This window comes from Lonchura striata, chromosome 2 (assembly GCF_046129695.1).
Source record: "Lonchura striata isolate bLonStr1 chromosome 2, bLonStr1.mat, whole genome shotgun sequence".
Classification (NCBI taxonomy): Eukaryota; Metazoa; Chordata; class Aves; order Passeriformes; family Estrildidae; genus Lonchura; species Lonchura striata.
In genome coordinates, this window is record NC_134604.1 from 38,436,103 (window position 1) to 38,459,166 (window position 23,064).

The 23,064-nt window shown below is 41.3% G+C and overlaps 1 protein-coding gene across 8 annotated transcripts in view; it reads left to right on the plus strand.

The window, feature by feature from the left end:
* FAT3 (FAT atypical cadherin 3) overlaps positions 1-23,064 on the plus strand; it is a 396,477-nt gene that overhangs the window by 60,913 nt on the left and 312,500 nt on the right. For 4 of the 8 annotated variants that reach the window (XM_021544993.3, XM_021545001.3, XM_021545000.3 and 1 more), the window contains exon 1: positions 2,792-3,618. The exons of 2 other annotated variants lie outside the window; for them this stretch is intronic. The gene's annotated coding sequence lies outside the window, so the exon portion shown is untranslated. Of the gene's footprint in view, positions 1-2,791; positions 3,619-23,064 lie in introns of those variants that run through there. 2 more of the 8 variants (XM_021544999.3, XM_021545003.3) reach the window with 1 other exon arrangement.

Here is a 23,064-nt window from a genome sequence, read left to right on the forward strand (position 1 = left end):
TTGAAATGTCCTACCAAACAGGGACTGTAATTCTAATTGTTGAACAATCTTTAAATTATTTTCTAGTAAAATAGTGTGAATTTTTATTTGGAAGAAAACTTGACAGTGAATACACATGCAGAATTTTTAAGGAGCACAGGTGTTCCTCTAATACCATGCATAGTGTTTTGTTTCAAACTTGAGGGGTCTAGAATGGTATTGATTTTTTTTTTAAGGAATATAGCTTTACTTTAAAAATATGTCAAATTCAGTTGATTGCGTTTGAAAGAAGAACAGTCTTTGCAAGTAAGGGACTTGAAAAGCCTGGAATCAGTTTCCTGCTATTCTCCAACACATTTTGTATCTCCTTGGGGAGGCAATTTAGGCTTTCCGTCATCAAATAATCATCTCCAAAAGAGGGATAATAAAGACATTCTTAGTGCTGGGTAGTGTTGAGATGACAGACCAACTGATGGATCATTTATGGGTTCCAAGAGCCCTTATGTTCCCCTGTGTGACTGTAAACCCCAACCTTTCCCAAAATGCAACTACCCACTGGGTCTCCATAGCCAGTGTAGATTCAGTGCATTATACCCTTATAAAGTGTTTTTCTGTGTAAGCAATTTGAATGCCAGAGTGAGTGTACGTATGTGTTCATTCACTCTGATGTTGTCCCAAAGCAATTGCAAAGTGATTTGATCCCCTTGCTCAGAGAAGTGTTGTGTACAAGGTTTAGCCCACTTTCAGGAGCACTTTAGCCAATTAGCATTGCCCCCTAATTCAGGATAGGGGACTAAAAGAGAAGTGTCATTTTGCTGACTCTGACTATCAGGTTGATACTACCAGTGATCTCTGCATCACATTTCAAATCCAGTTTGCCATGCTGTGGTGCTGGATCAGTAGCAACTGTGAAGCATGATCTACATGATGATCTACATAAATTCCTGTGATTTCCAGTGAAAAATGGTTTTTATTTTCCACTCTTTCCAATTGTCACCCGGTGTTGTCCTGCTTAGTGCCTGTTAATCATGCATACTTCTTCCCTGATCCTACTTCTTTCCTTCCCTTTGCTCAAAAAAACCCATGTCAGCTAAAGGATACTTGTGAAGTGCAGCATCTTCACCACAAATACAGGTGCAAGTACATGAGCCTGGAAGTACCACAGCTCAAGAAACATGCCTTCATGTCTATAAGCAGTATAGCTGCACTCTTTTGGATCTTCCTGTGTAAATAAACCATTGATTTGTGATATTTCTTGGGATAGTTAACCACTTCTTGGGATTTTTGCATGCCCCACGTTTATCTGACTATGGAGGATGGTACTTGGAATCATAAAGAATTTTTAACAAATGGTATGATACATGGATCTACTCTTGTAGTCACTAACAGAAATTTGTCTTGCTGCTGGGTTTTTTCCCCTCTGTTAGCTAGAGGGAGAATCATAACCTTAACAGTATTTAATTGGAGGCCTTTTGAGTTAATTAATTTAACTCTTCACTGCCTTTGATCTCATGGTTTTATGAGTATTTTTAATTGATCTTATTTGTATGGAAATGTAATCTAACATTAATTTAACAAGATGGATTCAAATCAGTGGTCAACACAGCTGCTCAATCAAGGATATTGCTCAGTGCTATTTTTTGGGTTTAATTTGAAGATCATGGCCACCCCAGAACCAAAAAAGGAAAAGCAGCTACTGGTGCTGAAATCCTGTAATTGTAGGCAGTTTCACTGATGGATACTCTTAGTTTGGAATTGTACTGGCCACAGGAAATAAATATAGCTTTCTTTCCTTTCCACTGAGTTTTACAAATACAAATAGAAATATGGAAAAGGAAAGGAGACCACTTAACCAGTGAATTTCAGTCCAGTTGGATTTAAGCAAACCATCCATTTATTCTTAGATTAATGGCTTGCAGGCAGACTCTATTAGTTATGGACTGTATTGTATTAATTTGCAACTGCGAGAGTTAATGCTAGTAACTGCTTTTCCTCTATAGAGAGAGCCTGTAGTGGGTTGTTTTTTCATAGCAATCTGTGATTGATAGATCAGGGAAAACAGGACCAAAGAAGGTTACTGCCTCCCAACAACTTCCCTCTTCAAATGAAAATAATTTGCAATTTGTAGGATGCCTTGCCACACGTGCTTCAGGAATGAAGCAGTAAACACACTAGGCTGCATTCCCTTAAAGCAGTGAACCTCTTACTGCCTTTCTTTCAGCAAACCAAACAAGTCGTGTTGTTGGGAGTGCATTGAAAACAAGTGTGCTGGCGAAACAGTCCCCAGACCCCTTCAGCAAACTTCCTGTACGGTCAGGCAGCGGACCTGATGAAAGAGCCTGTTTGTGAACCTTTGGATTCCTTCCATTGATTTGTAAATCCACTTTATTAAAGTACTGCCGAAGCTAGTGAAATGAGCAGCCGAGGGCTCCCATCAAGTTCCTAACAAATATCTGATGCAGCTTGGATCACTGGTACTGGCACATGCTTTTGAAATAGTGTTTTTTTCTTTTTTTCTTTTTTTTTTCTGCTGCGTTGGATCGTTTCGAGACTGGGGGAGTAGAGACGTAGGTGGAAAATGCAGTCTCCATCAGCCGCACATTACATGGCTGCTTTATTTTTCAATGCTGCTAAAACTCCTCTTACTTAATATCGATCATACCAAGGAGCCAGCAAAGTACAGTGTTAATTGGGTCCACTGGAATTCTTGTCCCCTGGGAGAGAGAGCTTCCTAGGCAGGGAGGGCGGAGGGAGGGAGGGAGGGAGAGGAGGAGGGAGGCAGGCAGGGAGGAGGGGACCCACTGTGCGCAGCATAAAATGTAAGTGCACCAGACATCAAGGCTTCTGCTTGCATCGCTGGGAAGCAGTCGCGGCGGTTCCCATCCGCCCCCCTTTCAGAAATTAGCTAACTATTTTTGTTCTTTTTTTTTCTTCCTAGTCTGGTAGTTGTTCTTGAATTAACAGCTCCTTTCTTTTATTATTCTTTGCTTTTTCTTCCCCCCCCCCCCCCTGTTTGCAGAGGGCTTTTTTTAATTTGAATTGTTTTCCTCTCCTTTCTGCAAAGCTGCAAAAGCTCTGCTTTGAAAACTGCTGCCCCAGAGTGCAGTTGCTTAGCTGTCCTGTCAGCATTGTTCTAATGCTCATTCCATATGTATGTCACATAGGAGCAGTACCCTCCTCCTCTCCCTTCCCCCCAACCATGCATTTGATTTTTTTCCCCTAAAGACCGATTTTTTTTTTTTAATTTTTTTTATTTTTCCAAAGGAGCTTGCAAACAGGGAAATTCAAACTGAAGGTCTCTGCTGTGGTTACTTATATAGCCAAGACCACATTTCTCTTAGAAAAAGTGTTTGCTCTGTTCTTTCTTTTCCCTACTCTCTCTTTTTCTTCCCTATAAGCACAAAGGCTTTAAAAACTAAGATCTATAGTTCCTTTTGCCTTTTTTTTTTTTTTTTTTTTTTTTTGCGTTACCGTGACAGCATGTATCTCTGTTGCTGAAGAATGAAGCAGGCAGGCTGGAGGTTTTTTATGTTCAGTGCTTTTGGGACCACTAAAAAGAAGTCTGCAGAGAAATACGTACAGCAGCTGTGCCAACTGAGTTTCTCATGGCTGTTATCTGTCACTTACTCTGACTAAAAGGTAAGGGGTTCTTTAGTATTTTTGTTAGTCTTTGTGCATTGTTTGTGGTGTCATTTGACATGTGCAACTCCACGGCTCAGGAGGGAGGTGGGTTGTGAAGATTTTTGTGTTAAGGTATTATAGGTCACCCAAGCAAAGCTCTTTGCATCCAGAGGAGAAAAAAAAAAGATCTTGTTTCTTGGAATTGTTTCCCTTTTCATCTCAAATGGTTTCTCTAGCTTAGTTTGCTGCTGATGGAGACATAAAGCTGGGGCATTATCACTGCTGCTTATCTTTACTGGTGCTCTTTCTCTACCTGGGGAGCACATGCACCCAGTTGGTGTGTGTGTGTGCAGATGTGGGATAAGGCATAACTCTGGTGCATGGCAAATACTTGGCAACATGCACATTCTCCTCTTTAACTGTAACTAAATGTCTTCAAGCATCCGTCTCAAGGTAAGAATGCCTTAGTTCAGCACACTGCAGCTTATGCCTGTTTAAAATTATTACTTGGATTACAGTGCATACTGTGGAAAGTTATTAGTTTCCACAGAGACCAGTTTAATTGGGGGGTATGTGTGCAGCAGTTCTGTTTTGTGCTTTTCATACACTGCTAGAGGGGGAGTATGAAATGTTAGTTTCTTCTTAATTCTTGGGAAGGGTAAAGTTTACTCTGTCTGTTAGGCATAGCAAATGAAGTTATAGCTGAAATCGATTAAAGCTGTGGAGAAGCATAGCCTTACAAGGCTCTTCAACATAGCCTGAGAGTCAGAAGATGCTTTATTAAAATATTTTTTTGGTCTGCATTGTAATACGCAGAATTGTAAGCAGGAAGGCATCTTAACCAAGAAGAATTAGCAGTGAATGATGCCTGGACTAGATCATTATGTCATTTATGTGTTAGAAACCTGTTTAATCCACAGCCTTAGTGTGCACTGCTTTTTTTGTGCGTGTGTGCTGGATACATCTTTCAACAGCCTCTTAGTTCAAGAGGGCATTGTTTTCTAAAATGTGTTAATGTGTTTCTGCGTTGCAGGCAGGCAGAAGTGCTCTCTTTAACTGTCCCCTTAGCTGTGACACAGCCCACTGTTTGGCATTTTGGAAAGGGCTGATTTTAGGGCTTGGTTTGCTTTCTTTCAGTTATTTATGTTCTTACTTCTTAGATGTTAGTTCTCTGCATGGAAAATGCGTCTTAAGTGTGCCCATTTTTTATGCTTTGCAATTATAAGTGGCTGAGACAGTTGAGCAACCTGATTTAGTGGTATCGCTTTACCAGGAATGTTGCATTGCTTATTTGAATAACCAGGAATGCCACTAAATGTGTAATTACTTTGAAAACAGTATAAAAATACAAAGTGTGAAGGAAGAGAGAAAAGTCCTGTCTGCAGGCATTAATTTATTTCTGTACTGTGGCTGTTTATAAATGTTATTTCAAAATCAGGTATTTTCTAACACATGCTTTGTGACTCTTATTTTCCCATTACTGTTGCATTATATCAGCACTGGGAAAACAGTCATTTAGATAACAGGTTTTCATTGATATTCTTTTTATAATATAGAAAGCAGTGTAAGAAGCAGTAATAAGTTAAATTGGCATCTGCTAATTATGCTGAATACAGATTGCGAGCTCTTCAAGTCGTCCCTTGCCTTAATGCTGTTAGCATATTTTAGCACTGGCAACCAAATGAAAGAAACTGGAATGTTCCAGCTTGGGGTTTTTTAGGGGAAAAAAAAAAAAAAAAACAACCCGACCAAAATGACTTGTGAAGAAGTGTGAAGTTAATGTTTCCGTGCTGGTTGTGAACAGAACACCATACACAGTTTGGTAGCATTTGGCAGAATTTTGATCCCCGATAAACTGACCTGCTTGGCGATCACTAGAATTAAATTTGACCTTTGGAGACAAAACCATTGTTGTCTGATAAAAAACTTAGTCTTAGGGCAGGGAAAGTTTGAGAGTTTTGTCACCAAATAAGTGATTCTTTTGGATCTCTAAGAGAGACAATTAGAAATACAACTCTTCTGAACTTAGTTGTGGTTCTTCATACTACATGGCAATTTGCTCACCTCCTCTCAGAACTGGAAATCTTGGGTTTCCGTGGGAGCAGGAGAGCTGCGCTGCTGCCCAGCTGTGCCCAGCTGTGCTGGGTGCTGCTGTCCGGCCGCGGCTCGGAGCGCAGGGCGCGGTGGCCGTGCCCGCCCCGGTCACAGCTCGGTGCCGGAGGCCGGCCGGGCAGCGGGAGCGGCGGCTCAGCCGCTAGAGGGGAGGCGAGAGCCGCGGTCCCGGAGCCGAGGCCGGAGCCGCGGTCCCGGAGCCGAGGCCGGAGCCGCGGTCCCGGAGCCGAGGCCGGAGCCGCGGTCCCGGAGCCGAGGCGGGAGCCGCGGTCCCGGAGCCGAGGCCGGAGCCGCGGTCCCGGAGCCGAGGCCGGAGCCGCGGTCCCGGAGCCGAGGCCGGAGCCGCGGTCCCGGAGCCCGGGAGCAGCCGCGGGTCCGGCTGGGTGTGCGCCGGGCGCGGACGCTGCCGGCACCGCCTGGGTGCCGTGAACATGCAGCGGTGCTCGCTGGGGCGCGGTGTGCGCTGAGACAGGTGCTCGTCTCAAGCAGCTTCCCGCTGCTGGGGTGGTGCTGTCCTCAGACAGGTTTAGATGGAGCAGAAACGTGCCGCCTTCTTTTTCTAGCTTCCCGTGCCTCTGTTCACAGTCTTCCTCTCGCTGGGCTCCAGCCTTCAGAAGGGGCTGAGGGGAGATCTCCTTGTGGTCTTCAGCATCCTCATGAGCAGAAGCAGAGGGGCAGGCACTTATCTCTCCTTTCTGGTGACCAGCGATAGGAAACGAGGGAATGGCATCAGGCTGTGTTGGGCAGAGTTTAGGGTGGGTATCAGGAAAAGGTTCTTCACCCAGAGGGTGGCTGGGCACTGAACAGGCTCCCAAGGGAAGTGGTCACAGCACCGAACCTGTCAAGAGTTCAAGGAGCATTTGGACAGCTCTCTCAGGCATGTGGTCATATTCCTTGGGGGGTGTTCTGTGCAGGGCCAGGAGATGGACCTCAGTGATCCCTCTGGGTCCCTTCCAACTCAGGATATCCTATGATTTTTACCAGTAATGATGATGTGGCACATAGATTTACCATAAGTTGTTTCATCCTTCTGTATAGAACTTGTAGGCACGCAGTTTGTGGTAATTGGGAGTGGGGCTGTGGCTGAGCCTCATCCTCATCCTACAGCTGTGCAGGGCAGGTGAGCAGCATTGCAGGTAGTGAGACCTGGAGTGCCCAAATGCCCTGACCAGTCAAGGAAGGGAACAGAGGCACACAGGTGCAATGCATGAACAATCAGGGTATAAAAGGTTGGGCTAAAGAACAAGACAGGCAGATGTTTGCAGCCTTCTGAAGTGATATGATGTTGCTCTGTATGAGAAGATGCCTGAAGCCTTCTGATGTATTATGGTGATACTCTGTATGAGTTGAAGCCTTCTGGTATTGTGTGGTGTCCCTCTCAACTGCGGCACATGCTGAGGCAAGAGCTGGTATCTTGAACTTCTAGGATCACTCTGTGTGATGGGAATGGGAAGTGTCTTGTGTGGGGAAGTGCAGGGCTGAGTGGAAATAGGAGAGCTCCCAACCAGTGAGTCCTCCAAGTCAAGGTGAGGTTGCTTAGGGATCAATGGGTAGTGCAGGAACTGCATGCTTTGGATGTTGGTGTGTTATAGCAGTGCTGTAAATCTTGTCTTCATATGAGCCTAATTTTGCTAAAAGTGGTGTCAGAGTCTTTTTAATAAGACATTATGATTTTGGCTTCAGTTTTGGGTTTTCTTGCTCTCTTATGTGCATGTGTAAAATGCAAAGCATATTTAATGAGGGAATACTTCAAATGCCTCCAAATTAATTAAAAACAGTTCCACATCTGGAATAAATCCAATACCTTTTATGGATGGCTTCAACTTCACGGTTTTTCCGTCTTGTGAGAAGCCTTGTGAATATTATTATGTGGATGCTTGTGAAAGCTGGAGTAGCAGAATCCAGGCTTATTTTACAAAGGAGAGAGAACTGGAATCCACAGAGATCAACAGACTCTTGTCCTGTATTCCAGCAGACTTTGGATAAGACATAATAATATTATATGATAGGCGTGTGCATGGTTAGGTTTTCTCAGGGTACTTTGTCTTGAAGGTAACCACAAATCTTAATTAAAATTTGTTGTTTCTTGTGGTTCAACTGCTGTTTAAATTCACACAGGATTCAGAGGGGCTTGAATTAGGCATCACAAACAAGAAAATAGGGTTCTTATAATAAGCTTTTTTTCTTTTGCCTTCTCTGTCCCTAAAAAAAAAAAAAAAGTTTTTTTCCTCTGTGAGAATGTTGTGATTTAAACTGACACAACTAAGTGACCTAAAGATAGGCTTATTGCATAGATAAAAAAATGCAGGGTTGGGTTGTTTGAACTGCATTAGCATCAGAATAAGAAATGGCAGGGCAAGTTGGCTATGGTACCCATGCAGAACTGGGGAGGGTTGTTCTTTGGAAAGCTTCTGAGCTGGGAATTCTTTTCTGAGCCATAAATAAATAAATCTGTGTCCTGAACAGTTAATGAATGCAGGAGTCTGGGCAACTTTAGGCTGTTTGGGATATTTAAGAAACCCACATGGTGTTTTTGTTAGCATTGTTGCTTTCAATTTTTTCCCCTAATATTTTCATTTTAAGGTTTTTGTTGCATTGATTTTATTTTTTACTTGTCTTATTTATGCGGAAAGATGCTGTTGATAATGTTTTTGCCAGCACTTTTCATTTTATTTCCCACAGCAGTTCTGTTGTATGTTGCACCAAAATACTGCCCCTGAAACTTTTGATTCTTGAGCTACAGATGAAGATTGCAGAATATTGTGCATTGAGTACAAACTGGTCTTTGGAGTTGTCCTCTGGCTGCTTGTGCTGGGTCCTCTGGGGATGCCAAGAAAATTACCTATCTCGCAGGGTGATTGTAGGTCACTGTGATTGCAGATAGAGGTTTTCCAGGGGAACTTGGTGTGTTTTGCAGACCAAGACTAATTAAACCTCGTGACAGATGGATAAGCATAAACCACAATAAGTAAACTAAAAAGGAAGAGGTGAAGAACTCAAGTTTCCTATGGTAGTGAACAGTGACTTTCCCACTGAACCAAGCTGTAGGTGCCATTTACCTCTGAAAATGAGGATGCTGTTGACTTGGCTGGGAGAGCTACTCTTTTGGTAGTGGATTTTGTGGAGGTAGTTAATATTTACAGTTTTGAATCTAGCCTGCCTATTAAAGATTGAATTAATCCAAATTGCCTTAGCACTTCCTTGCTGCTGAGTTCTTGGTGAGTCTGCATAAGCAGTATCATCTTAGGAAGTTACTGAAATGTCCTCGTGCCCTTCCAGACTTTTTTAAATTCAGAGTTTTCTTAATTAAGCAGGCCTGATTGTAACTGTGACTTTTTACATTAAGTAGAAAGTGTCTGACAAAGATGTGCTGGCTCTCACAACACTGACTATGGTTGTGACCATTGCTGGGGTCTGACTTCATTGATGCAGTGTTTCTAGGTATTCCATCTTTGATGTGGCTTTTAGGAAAGGTTTGATACTCTTGGCATTACTGCTGTTGTGGCTGTTGGTCAAAAAAAAAAAAAAAAGAACAAATGCTGGTGAAGTGGATGAGCTGACCATACAGTAAAATGGAACAGGAATGAGAAAGTTTGCTCACTTAAATGCTTTGAGTGCACAGCTGCTTCAGGTACAAGAGTACAGGGCAATGCCTTTAGGAAATAAAGGGTTTAGCCAGTCTGCTAATCAGATAATTATGGTGCTGTAAGCCAGATTTGTAGGTATATGATACAATGCAGAAATTCCCATTAAGACATGCTGTACAAATGGGATATACTGATAGAGAGACAGTAGTGAGAGGAAGCCATGGCCCTAACTTGTACAGCCTTTTAAGAAAGCATTTTAGGCATAGGAGCCAGTTAAAGGTTAATTGGGCAAGATCTTTTTTGTAGTATGTGAAAGTGAGCTTTGGAGCTTGAGAAGTGAAAGCAGAAGGCAAAGCAGTGAGGTGTTCCAGGAGATGAAGCTGTTCAGGATGGAAAAAGGAGGATCATCCCTACGCAAACTGGAAGAGGGGAAGTGTAAAAAAAAGTATCAGAATATTCTGAAGATGTGAAAGTTCTGTAAATGATACAAGACCCTCCCCAAAACAATTTGAGTGGAAAGAGCAGGGCAGACAAGTTGCCTTTAGATCTTACAGAGATGACAAGGGTTACACTGGGAAAGTGGTCATTTGGGAAGACAGAAGACACAAAGCCTAAAAGAGGAGGGAGTGTGAAGGTACAGGTGGAACCTCCTTTACCAAATCAGCATCCCTGAAAGCATCCAGTATAGTGACAGAGCTCTGTTACTGTGTGTGTTGTTGGTCATTTTTGGAAAAAAATGGGACAAAAAGGAATGTAAAGATTACATAGAAAGACTGTGGGGACATTTGGAGAAGCGGGATGTTGAGGTGTCTGCTGTTGTAAACATGTGACTCTTCCCGTCTCATATACTGGAAGAGTGGAATTCCAAAGTTCATCCTCAGCATGACAGAGTGGTTGACCCCACCAGGATTGCTTTATATTCAGTGGTTGTTGGGTGGAATAAGCTGCCACAGAAATCGGGAGACTAAATGAAAGCTTGCTGAAATTGAGCTGAAAACCCAGGGGTTTGGTTTGGTGCTCTAAGTGCTAACACCAGAAAGCAGGAGTTGATTTTGCATTGGCTTCCTTACTGTAACCTGCCTTCCTAGGAAATATCCCAGAGCATGAGCTGTTGATATTGGAGCATAAGTATTCATTTTTGAATTAATTTTAATAATGTGGACATGAGTCAATATGCAGTAGTGCTTGGTGCCAATGAGGTAGATTGCAGACCAGTGGGGTCTAGACAAAATTGCAGTTTCAGTATTTCGCCTGTTGGACATTTCAGTTTGCTGAGAACTTGGGGCAAAGGACATAATCTCTTCTTCATTTGTTGCTGGTTATGTGGTTTAATTGATTTCATTAATTTAAATACTAATTTAATTAATAAGTGCCCATCATTACTGAACAACTCCTGTGAAGGTGAACACAGGCTTAGAGAAAGTGTCAGCTCTGCAGAGGAGCTCTGTAACTAGATGCTAAGAAGGGGCAGTTCATACACAGGAAACAAAAGGGCCCTTTATGTAAAAGTAGCTTGTTAGCTTTTTGTTTTTAAGCTGTAGCATGTCTAAGCAATCAGAGTGTCACACACTAATAAACTGGCCAGTTCCTCTGGAGTAGACATTCTTGGTGGTGATTTAGAAGGTGCATTTATACAGTAGTCTCCAACTTCATTACTAGGCTGTTTCCTTGGTTACTGAACGTTTTGCATATAATTACGAGACGGATGTTAACAATGCTTCGTAGTTCTAATGGTTTTAATAAAAGTTTTTCATATTACTTGGTTAGTGAGTCTCTTTTCCTTTAATATTCTGTACTTGAGAGGAAGAACAAAAGGAAGTGATTCTTGTCAGCTAATTTGCACAAATTCTTTTGAGCCAAGAACAGGTTTTATTTTTTAGTGTGGAAATCCTGCATGCTATTTCTGGAATTGTGTTGCTGAATGGAGTGTAAATAGGGGTTAGAGTGCTACTATTCATTGTAACATGGAATTCACACTGTTTGGGAACAATTTTACAATAGTAAAGAAAAAGCTGTTTAAATGCTGGGCAGTAAACAAAACTTGTTATGGGTGTGAAAGCATTTAAATACTTCATGTGTCTATTTAAGGCTTGGGTATTTTGATAGTGTTCAGTATGTTTCTCAAAGGTACTTTCTGCTCTTTACACACCATCTTGGTTGCCTCAACTCCGGCTGTTGTTTAACAAACAGTTTGAGCTGCCATGGTCATGGAAAGGATCCTGCCTGCCCCAGGCACCCGTTCCCATCTCCCTCCCTCCCTTTTGTTCACAGGCATATTTGCAATAGGGCAGCTCAATCCCCACTGAGAACAAAATCAACAAAAACAAATAAACAAAAACCAAACTAAACCAAAACAACAATAACAAACAAGCAAAACCAATACCAAAACCATTCATACACACACAAACAAAAGCAAAAAAATAAAAACAGGAAAAAAAAAAAAAAAAAAACAAACCAAATGGAAAAAGCAGGGGGATTGAGCCTGGGACAGCTGCTTTGGTGGCCACGGTGGCTTATCCTGCTGTAAAGTGATCACCAGGCTGTGGCATGAAAGGATTATGCCTGAATATAATTAGGTTTCGTTGTGCAGAGTGTCTGCAACTCTTGCAAAGAAGTTGGTGGCCCTTAACTGATGCTGCACATGGGCATGAAGCTCTGTGTGTGTTACCTCCATGATGTTTGCACATCTCATTGTTCCACTGGCTGCAGAGGATGTTTTCATATGCACTTGAGGAACATCTGCTTGGGAGCAGTATTTTTGCATGTCAAAGAAAGAATTACTGCTTTCGTATTCTTCAAGACCCTGTTAGACCTTGGGATATTCCCTAGAAACACAGCAACAAGTGTTTAAACTCCAAAATGTCTGTAACTGTCACAGGCTGTGTAGTTACATGAGGTATGAGGGCAGCTGGGTGTGATGAAATGGTCTGTACATGTGTGTGTACACACTCACTCAAACTAGAAGTGTGCTCTCTTACTGGAAGCTGGTTTCAAGTTCAAAATGTTGTATGTATTTTAATGTTGAAAGAAATACTTTATATTCCTCCTGATGCTTTTTCTTTAGAGAAACAATATATTGTGTAGATTTCATTTAATAAAATAAAAGCATTTTTTCCAAAAGGCGGAGAATACAAAATTTAATTAAGTGGCATTTGAAGATAAATTCTAGGGATGCATATGAGAAGGTTTTTTAATAGTATACTCAGTATTATTGAAGTCCTCACAGCAGCTTTCATATGCCAAAAGCTATTGGCCGTCTTTTCTCATCAAAGTGGTACAGAACAATATTATATACAGATATTTTGTCCTTACCCACAGTAGTTTTACAAGTGAGGCATGCTGCTTTTTTCCCCCTTAGTTGTAGATTTGTAAGTTTGCTTTGTAAGCTTATGCTATTTTATATATTTTTTTTTTCCCCCTACATAGTTTCATTTTAAAAACACAGTGCAAACAGGTTAAATTATTCCCAATGATGTTGATCTTTGAGCTCGTGCTCTCTGAAACAACTTATTTTGGTTTTTTTTTAACCTTTCTAGAGATTTTGCAGGTGTCAGATTGAAATGGCAGCTGACTTTCAGTCAGTGCATGGTGGAGTTTGAGGAAGAGCTATCTGCAAGTTGTACCTTATGTGGAACTTCATTTTAAACTGAGGTTTAAAATTCAGGAGCAGCGAGCCTCACTGGGCACAAGTTAAGAGTTGTTATTTAGGTTGGAGTCCCGTTTATTTCATATGGGCAGTTTTCCTCTTCTCTTGTCAGAAGAAGAATGGTAAGAGAATGGTGAGTATTTAGAATGAGCTTGCTTCTGTGGGATGCTGTAGGAGGGAACATCCATGTCCCTTTGCCTAACAGAGTTCCTTGGAGCTGCACCCCATCGCAGCACCTTTGGGATGAGGCTGGAGTGATGGAGCAGTGTGGCATAGCCATGCCTGGGATTTGAGGGAACAGGTAGGATGGTATGGAGTGCTAGCACTGATTACTCCCCTCTGGGTGAACAAACAGAAGATGTAGAGCCAGTGACTGACTGTTTCAGGAACATGAATCAGCAGCTTGGGGACATGGGTCAGATGTTCAGCATGGGATGTGGTTGCTTCACTAGCAATTTCTCTGCTTGTCAAAGTGTCTAAGGGATGGGGTGGCTCTATTAGGAAGATTCATCCCAAGGAGCCTGGTGGGGTACCAGCAGGCAGGGAGCAGTCAGACCAAGGAGTCTGGCAGCAAACTGATGCACAGAAAGGAGACATGATGAATTCATGGTCAGGGGGACAGGGCTTGACCTTGCCTTGCATGTTTAAGTGATTTACTCCACCCAGTGTTTGCTGTGCGTGCCCACGATTTGGGAGTCCAGGCTTTGCATCTTGACTTTTGGCTGCATGTGATCCTTTCTCCAGGAGAACAAAGAGAAAAGGTTGACACATTGAGATGGGGCTGTTGTTCTTGGTGGATGCCACTGTAAACAACATAATGGAGTCATAACACTGTTGTTGATGTTATTGTTATTATTATTACCTCTGCCTTATTAATCTCCATTTCATTATCAGAGTCCACTTAACTTTCCAAGATCTACATGTAATTTTGAAGACTAAATCCAAACTCCTGACCTGTGAATAAATGATGAGTTTTGAATGGTAGCCATGGCAGTGGTGGTGGGAAACACAACCATATGACCCTCTGTTTTGGGAATTTAGGCCATAAATGCTGGTGAGTATTGTTTTGTAGGGAAGGCTTCCTGCCCTTGATTCTGCAGGTACCAAGGGCAGCATAGCAAGGTAGTGAAAACTGCAGTATGTAGGAGGGGTCTCTTGTGTAGTCTAGAGCAAGGAGCTTGAGATGCTGTGCCTGTTTCCTCAGCTGGAAATGGGCTAAGTGTGCACTAACCTGACCTTCAAGTATGCACGAAAATCGGGGACCTCAAGGGTATTGCTGTCAGGACAGGTGGAGGCACTTCACAGTCAGAGCTTATGTGACAGCCAGTGAGCGTGGGTGCCTCAGTCCAGTACCCATAGGGATTTCAGGAGGTAGATAGCAGTCTGCCATGGAAGTTTGCTCCTTTCCCAGTGTGCCTGCTTGTGAGCCTCTCGAAGCCTGGCTTCTGTGCTTGTTTAAAGTGTGTTTCATAGAGAAAGGGCCGATCTTAGCTCTGTATGGCAGTTTCCCTTGGTTTTCCATGTACTGCTTCTGTAGATATTTGAGGAAGGAACATGCTTCTCTAGAGGGAACCATGGAGCTCTGTTAGTGAGGAGAGCTAAAAGAAAGCTGAGCTTCTTTTTTCTTTTCTTAATTTTATATGATTTTGACATTTGAAACTGGATCATAAATGAAAATAAACTTTTTCTGAGGTTCTGCTTCTTATGCCAAATATTTTAAAGGCATTTTTCCAAGGTGATTATCAAAAATCTGCATTAAGAGGTACCTCATTTAATCTAACATATGCTGATTACCATGAAGATATTTTCAACAGATAGTCAGTCTGCCATGGTGTCTGTTATTCTTCAGGACATAAATAACTGCTGGACTGTAGATGACTCTGTGGGTAACTGGCGGCTTATGGGTAACTTCTTTTCTGGCACAGAAATAATGGGTTGTTTGTTTCTTCAGTTGAAGTCCTGATGTGTTTTGATGTTTCTGATTTACATTTTTAGCACTTTTAGTAAGTTCCTGATACCATTCGGTGTTCTGTGAACAGTCTTTAAACTTGGTGTTTATTTTGGAGCGTCGGTTTTCCAGCAAACAAATACGTGATTAGCAATTAATGGTTTTGCTATAAATAAACAAAAGCGAACAGTTTGGCTTTAAATAGCCATCTGTGCTCTGTGGAGATTTTAATTGAGCCGTGTCTGCAAAGTTGAACCTTTCCAAACACGCAACTGACTTTGAGGGACCCCCAGCTGTGGTGACTGAACTGGCCGAGCTGGAAAGCTGAAGCTGTGGTGGTTTCAGTTAATGTATGGTTAGCTAAGAAGTGATTATCATCTCAAATATCTATGCATGAGCTGACCATTGGAGGGGGGGGCAGAATCGTGGTTTCAGTACTGGTGAAATATGCGAATGTGGAAGGAGTTCCAGCATGCTGAAGGCTTCCAGTGCTGTGCTTTTCCCTTGAGGGCTGCTATCTGAGTGATGGTGACTGGTGGAAGTGGCATCAGAGGCTCTTCCACACAGCCAAGACAGATCTGTCTCTCTCCAAGTGCCACAAGCACTCCCTCATGTACATCAAAAATAGTATTTTATTATATTCCCTTCAAAATTATTGCATTTAGCACCTTGTATGGATTTGGGCATTTCTAATGCTGATAGCTGTCCAAGACCAGCTTTGTTGGAAAGCTTTTCTTCTTGCGGTGATTGAACCTTACCACATGAGCTGGAAGGAAATTTCTAGGTTTTTCTCACAACTGTTAGGTTTAAGGCTGACTCCATCTACTTTTCTATTTCCCGCATGATGTCTGCAGTGTGTATTCCACTTATCTGAGAGAAAGTATGATTTATTTACCCTGATGTAGCTGTGCATTGCTTTTTATTTAGGCAGGTTAACCAACTGCTATGGCCAGAGCTGGATGTAATTTTAAAAAGTAATGGCAAGAGCTCTCTTTCTAAATACTGCCTCTTAAAACAAATGACAACAGTTCTGATTTTCTTTGCAGAAAAAGTTGGAAAGCAGCCACCGTATTTATCAGCAATCCTTTTTTTTTTTTGTTTGCTTCTTTTTTTTTTTTTTTTTTTTCTGTGAACACTTATGGGCTTTTACAGTTTGTCCAAGTTTTTGGAGACTTTTATGAGAAGCAGGTATTGGGGAGCTGGCTTTCAGAAAGGTGGCTGCTCTGCAGTGCCTAGCAGCCAGACCCATGTAGAGATCTCTAGCTGGTTGTAGACAACTCCGGTGTGTTGCTCCAGAAACAGCTTCACGTCAGCCTGTGACAAAGCAGCAAGTGCCAACACCTTGCAGATTCCTGCCCTACTGAAAGAATAATGTCATTGCTAAATCTAGGTTTTGTTCTCAAATCTCAGACTTGTTGAGAATCTCAATCAAAATATTTTCTCCTTCCACTTCCATCATGATCTCTTTCTACTGCTGCATGTCACAGCTCTCTTGAAAAGATATGGCACTGCAAAACCAAGAATCCAGTTCCTAGCCTGAAGAATGGTGTTTTTTTTTTCTTTCTTCCTGACTAGGTCAGTATGATCTAGCTAGTTCTCAAGTGACTGGTCTGTTTAATTGTGTTTTTATTTAAAGGCACCTGGCTACATTCATATGTCTTCTTTGGTGTAGAGTGAAAAGCTTTATCCTACAGTCTCTTTATTATAAAGTCCTTCCTGGATGATCATGATTTTGATTTGGCATCCCATAATCATAGAACCATAGAATGGGAGAGAACCATAGGGCTGGGAGAGATCTTTAAATACCATCTAGTCCAACCTGACACTGTTTTTCCCTTATCTCCAGTTTATGTTGTGTGTTTTACATGGAGCTGTCAGCAGTGAAGAAGCTTTTGTATATGCATCTCTATTTTCAATCTTCCTTGATTTGCCCATCTATAAAGGTCTGGACCATTTGAGCTGCTCTGCCTCCCCACACAGAGTGTCTGAGGGAGATATATAGTATTTTTTCCTTTGAGAGTAACAGCTTACTGCTGTCCTTATACCTACATACCTATTTATGGCCCTGGAAACAGTAGTTGTAAATCTCATGGACTTCTTTCTTACTATAAACTATATCCAAATAGTTTATACAAGTCTCTGCAAGCTGTCAGAAGGAGCATATGCAGTACCCCAAACACAGAGCAGACCAGAGGCAGCAACCAGCAGCAGCTGGGGTTACTGGGTGTGAGTTTGCAGGAAAACAACCATGGAAGAGAGTTCACGGTGGAAGCTGAGCCTTGTGTGGCAAAGGTGGAATAAGCTTTTTAAGCTGCAGGTACATCACCTTTGCATCAGTGCTGCAGTTCAAAAAGTGCTTATTTCATTGTTGTGTTTTGCCAGATATCATAAAAAGCTGAGATTCAGATTACTCTAGGCTTTTGTACAAAGACTGTCTCGTCTCAGTTGTTGTATTATTATTATTATGTAACATTGTTATTTGCATTATGGTAAGGATGGAGTTGTAAAAAGCCCAGTCAAATCACTGCTCAAGTCCCACTGTATGCAGCTGGAATACGCCCCACGGCAGGCTGTACTCCTGTTCCCCATCCTCAGCAGCCTCTGGGTGTTGTTTCCCCTAAGGATCAGAGGTGCAGCTTGGTAAAAAGCTGGCTGCTTGGAGGGGATCCAAGTTTACTTTGTGGTGACGGGAGAGCTAGGGGAAGAGCAGCAGTGACAGGAGTGGGACTCATTAAATGCTGAATTTTTGCTGCTGACATTACACCTTGAAAGAACTTTTAAGCTAGGACTCCTTCAATGGGGGTCAAAGTAGGTGTATGAATAATACATAATGGGGAAATAAAAAGGCCAGATAAGCTAGAAACAGTATCATTGAATGTGTTCCATAAGCAAGCCCCTGTAAAAATAACTGGCTCGTTTTGGTACTGTCCCAAAGTATCCCCATTTTACAGTGACTAAGAAGCAGGAGCCGGAGGGATTTGAGATACACAAAGCATGAAAACTGGATAGCAGCCTTTGTTTCCCTAGAGGCAGACCACCAAGGGACAAGCTCAAATCCTTTTTAAGTGGCTCCCAGGAATTCACTTTTGACAGATCTCACATGGCGGCAAATTATTCCTCTTTTCTCCTGCATTTTTGTCAAGCCATGTTTCAGCCTTGAGGGGAAAGGGAGAGTCCGACAGACCCTTTGCACCCTTTATTTGGGAAGAAAAATGATGCTCAGTCCCTGCTCACAAGTGGAAGCATTTGCTGATGAACTGATACTTGGCAAAAATTGGTGTTGTATGGAAAAAATCCCCAGCACCTGCTAGCAAAACAAGGTTATTCATAACATACGGCTGGGTGGCTAAATCTTCACTTCCTAGGGACGGCCTGAATTACACTTGCTACACGCTGAGCGGCCTGTCTCCCGTGTGGAATGACATGCAGGCAGTAGGAGGATTTGCAGCTCTGAGAAAGGTTGGGATTTATAGTGCTGTCTGTTGCAAGGGCTTACTCTGCAGAAATGATCATTTTGTCTTCACCTTCTCTTTTGGGGATAAACACATCATGATATAATCATATATATGGAAAAGCTGATCTTGGTGCTCATTGGGGAGCAGGTAGCTCCATGAATATATCTCCTGTTGTAAATCTGTCAGTGTCAGTAAGGTTTTTTTCACCTCTTGCCTAGACTCGAACACAAATCTTTAATTCATTTCTGTGTGGCACATGTTCTAAATTCCTGTTCTCTATTCTGACTTCTTTTCCTGGCCAGTAAATTGTTAGCCTTTCCTGACTGGGTGAATTATTGCAGAGTGCAAGGAAATTGTCTGGCTAGGGGAAGTGTTATTCAAACATGCTTTTTTCCCTTACTAGCTATTCATTTGACAACATGCTAATGATATTGCCTGTGTAATGAGAGGAGAGTTAAAAAAATCCATGCCTCTCTCTTGTCTGTGTTTCAGCTTTGCAGGTAGACCTTGGTCTTTAAACTCTAGATCATTATCTTCCGTTTGCCTAAATAATAATTTCCATGAGTTCAGAAGAGTTTTCAATGTTTCTGTGCTATGGAAGAGACTTCTTCCAAGATGGCACTGACATACATGGACTCTCACCTCCTGGTTGCAATATTGACAATGGATTTGTTGACACTTCGTTTCCTATCACTGATGCAGCTTGATGGAAGTCTTTCATAGGTGACAACTGCAAACCTACCACAATGCTTTGTAATCTTCCTTGTATCCTTTTTGTACATCCTAATGGCCTGGTCATGCAGAACTTTTTGTGTAGTCAAATTGCTGTTGTTGATAGAAAAGAACACTGAGAGGTTTCATGCCTTGTGTTTTGATGATTAGACCATGAGAATAGATTAGCTGTTGTTGATTTTGATGTCTGAATGACAGGAGTTACCCTGAAAGATTAAAGCCGCTTCCAGTGTAATCAAGAGCTTCTGTTCCTGAGCAATGCATGATTTCTCTACATACTCTTTAGACTTCATGTGTATGTGATGGTACTGTTCTTCTGCTTCCCAAAAAAATCCTTTACATTTTCAAATATACTGTTTTTGCTGTAAAGCTGCTTAGAGAATTGTGGTAACTCTCTCAAAGAAGCAATAATAATTTCAAGTTGTAGTATTTGTTCATACCATGCAGTCTCCAATCCTGTCCTGTGTAAGGAGAAATATGTCCTTTCCCAGCTTCACCAAGAGAAGTGCAAATTAGGATGAAAAACTTTCAAGGTTTCTTGACCTCCTTTTTTCCCCCTATATGCATAGGTGCATAAATACCTCGACTCTTAAGAAATTTATCCGAAATAAAGAAACTGGTTTTTTTTCCCTTCTTGTAGCCCAGAGGACCTATATATGAGCTCCATTGGGTTCTTCACCCTTCACTGAAGCTGGAAGTTAAAGCAAAAATTACTTTGTTCTTTCTTCAAAGGACATGTTAAAAAGTCTTCATGGTTGTTTTGTATTAGCTAGTCACATTGCCTGAATTAATTTGCCTGATGGCCAGCTGGAAACATGCTCTCAGAGTATAACTGGACTTGGAGGCAAAGTAGGGAGAGAGGAGGAGGCTCTTTTGTTATCCCTTCTGTTGCCTGCTAAAAGCTTATTCCTCCTGATTGCTGAAGAAATTTGCCTGCTATATTCTGTACATTCTATAAAAGACCTTTTGACTCTTGTTTGCCCAAGAGACATATGCACTGTTTTCTTTTTCGAGTAGTTTATGGTGTGGAGATCTTTAGAATTAGAAAAATTAGCCTAGGGAGGGGGAGTCAAACCAAAGAACAGATAGCACTTGTTTCATTTCTGCACATTGAGTTAGAGCCACATTTTTGGTGTGCAGGAATCCTGGCAGTTCCTGGGATTTCAGTCTTCCTTCTCTGTCTGGTGGGGAGTTATGTTTGGATGCAGCCCAGACTGGAGGTTGCCAGAGCCAAGATGAGATAAAGGAATGATGATCATGCCTCTCTCAATTCCTCTAAGGAGCACCAGCCACCTACAGGTCCTTGCAGCTATTCTGCAAGGTTTGGGTCACATAGTTAGCCAACTTTGTTCAAGGAGCAAAGGAAAATTACTCAAATGATGAATTGAATTTAAAGTCATGGACGACGTTCAAGTTTATTTTAAAGAGTATTGAAAATCAAGACACACTGTTCTATTTTTCCATTTTTCCTTCCCACTTTAAGGCTAGAGTATTTTATGAGCGCTAGAGTGGAAAGATTCTGGACTCCTCTATTGTATTGTTTTTTCACTTCATTGAGTAGTTAGAAGGGAATTGTTTCCTTTAAGTCTCTGCTGCTATTGTAGAGCAGTTTTCCTCTCTCAGAAAGCCTTTACCTTTTCCCCTATTCCCTTTTCCCTTAATTTCCTTTTTTTTTTTCTTCCTTCATACTAACCATGCTGAGCAGTACTGGGGAGTTTTTATTTAGTAGCTCCTGCCCAAACATTTTAAAATCAAGCAAAAGTAATCACAACTTTTCTCTTCACTTTAAACATAACATTTTTTGACAAGAAGTGCCTTTAAAGAAATGCCTCCTAATTTGTGGCGGCTTGCTTTGTACTTTGTTTCTGCAACCTATCTCGTTACATTTCCTGTGTGTTAAGTATGTATGCATTATGAACTCTTAAAAACAAATATCCCAGAAGAAAGGAATTCGGTAAATGAATAAAGCATTCTTAGGTTGCCCAAGTGGCAGCTTAATAGCTCATCCATTGGGACTTTCATATAATATAATGGTGATAGCCATATAAATATATGGATAGATGAATAACTTCAATGGAGAGCTTGTTACAACTCTGCATACCATATTTGAGATGAAATCAAACTCTGAAAGTGCTGCCTGATGTGAAAGTCCAATTTTTCCAGTGGCAACATGAAATTCTATCCAAAAATACATAATCTGTGTGTCTGTGTATACATATGTACACACAGCTAAAATATGCTTTCAATAGCACACACACATATACATGTTCTGCTTCTAGGTGGAATTTAGTGCTTCAGAACTGATATTGATTGTACTGAACCTCTAAAACTTGGTGGACTATTGACATGACTGAGTTTGCAGCAGTGTATTTGAGATTAAGTCTTAGCTCCAGCTTTCTTTAAAAATTATGAGATAAATGGAATAGGAGCATAGGCTTGTCATGTTGTATTGCCTAGGATATACACAACTTTTTCATTAGGTTCCCCTAGTTGCAGGGCTTTGTAAATATCTACTTTAATGACTGTCTACCACAGCAGTCTGTAACCTTGGATAGGGCTGAAAGTAAAGTTTCAAATAATTTTTTTTTAGCAATGATATTCTCAGGAAAGCTGATTTCCAGTCATGCTGGACTTGAAAATCTGATGTTGATGACCTTGAAATGTAGAGAGAAACCAGCTCATGCTGACCTATGGCATGGACAGGAGAAACTAGACCACCAAATGAGCCAAATAGTATAAGACAATTCATTTCCTTACTTCAAAGAATAGGAAAATTAATTTCTAGGTAGTTGTTGAACTGTGGTGAAAGAAATCTAGATGCTCATATGAAACATGACATCAGTCTCTTTAGTAGGCCAGCAAAAATTCTCTCTCTCTTAGCAGGGGGAGAGATGAGTATTCTGCTATAGACAAAAGATGCTGAAGTGCTCTTCCTGAAAGGCAGCAGTACAGTGATTTTCTGTTGATTATTTTAATAATGCACATCACAGAAGAGGTCCAGCCCTTTATTTTCCCATGAGTTGTGTCTCATTAGAATTTCTCATTTCATTGGCTGAAATTCCTCAGCAGTTTATTGTATGTTGTGTATATATTTATATGTATATTTAAAAAATACAGCTAGCATCATCTACCACACTAGTCTGAAGCAACAGCTTTTAGTTTCAGTACTCAAAAGTGATCCCATAAAGCTCCATGCAAATAAGGGACTTCGATATTTTCATACTGGTGGATTAAATTGATGAATGTTTTTTGTGCTGAAGAATAAGGTTAAGGTGCTGCTGCTGGTCTTTCAGCTGAATGAAATGGTAACAACAATAAAATAATCTTTCCTATATGAAGTAGACAAATCCTGGGACTTTTGGAGGTCAACCTGTTCCCTCATGTACCCTAGGCATATGGGAGAATTGTGCTTATTTGATGTATGAACCGTATGGAACAAGATGTTAATCATGGGACTTGCATACTATGCACACAGTAATTGAGTGGGCATATTCAGAAAAGGAACTGCCACAAATTAAATTTGCTGGCTACTGGGGAATGCAGGTCTAGAAGGTGATATAATCTTATATTTTTAAGAAAATAAGAAGGAAACAAAGGCAGGGGGAGAACTGCATGTGAAAATAAGTGTATTGGAAGATGAATGCTTTGACAAAACACTTGGGAGAATTGACCAAATTGATCAGTGTGTTAAATAATGGGATATAGACTGTGAGAACAGGAAGGTATGTTGTGTGTGGACATTGCAACATCAGCATGATAAACTTTTTGTTGTTAGTACTGAAACTGCAGTAGTCCCTCTGTTACATTGGAGATGATAACAGATACGAATTCATATTCCAAAACTTGCATGCAATTTATAAATCTCCTTGGGAAAGCTGAAATCTTGTTGGAAGTTTAAATTAACCTGTGTCTTTGACAACTTTTCCCATCCCTTTCCTCCCTGTATTCTAGCTTGGAGAAAACTGCATTTTCAGGTAGCTTTTA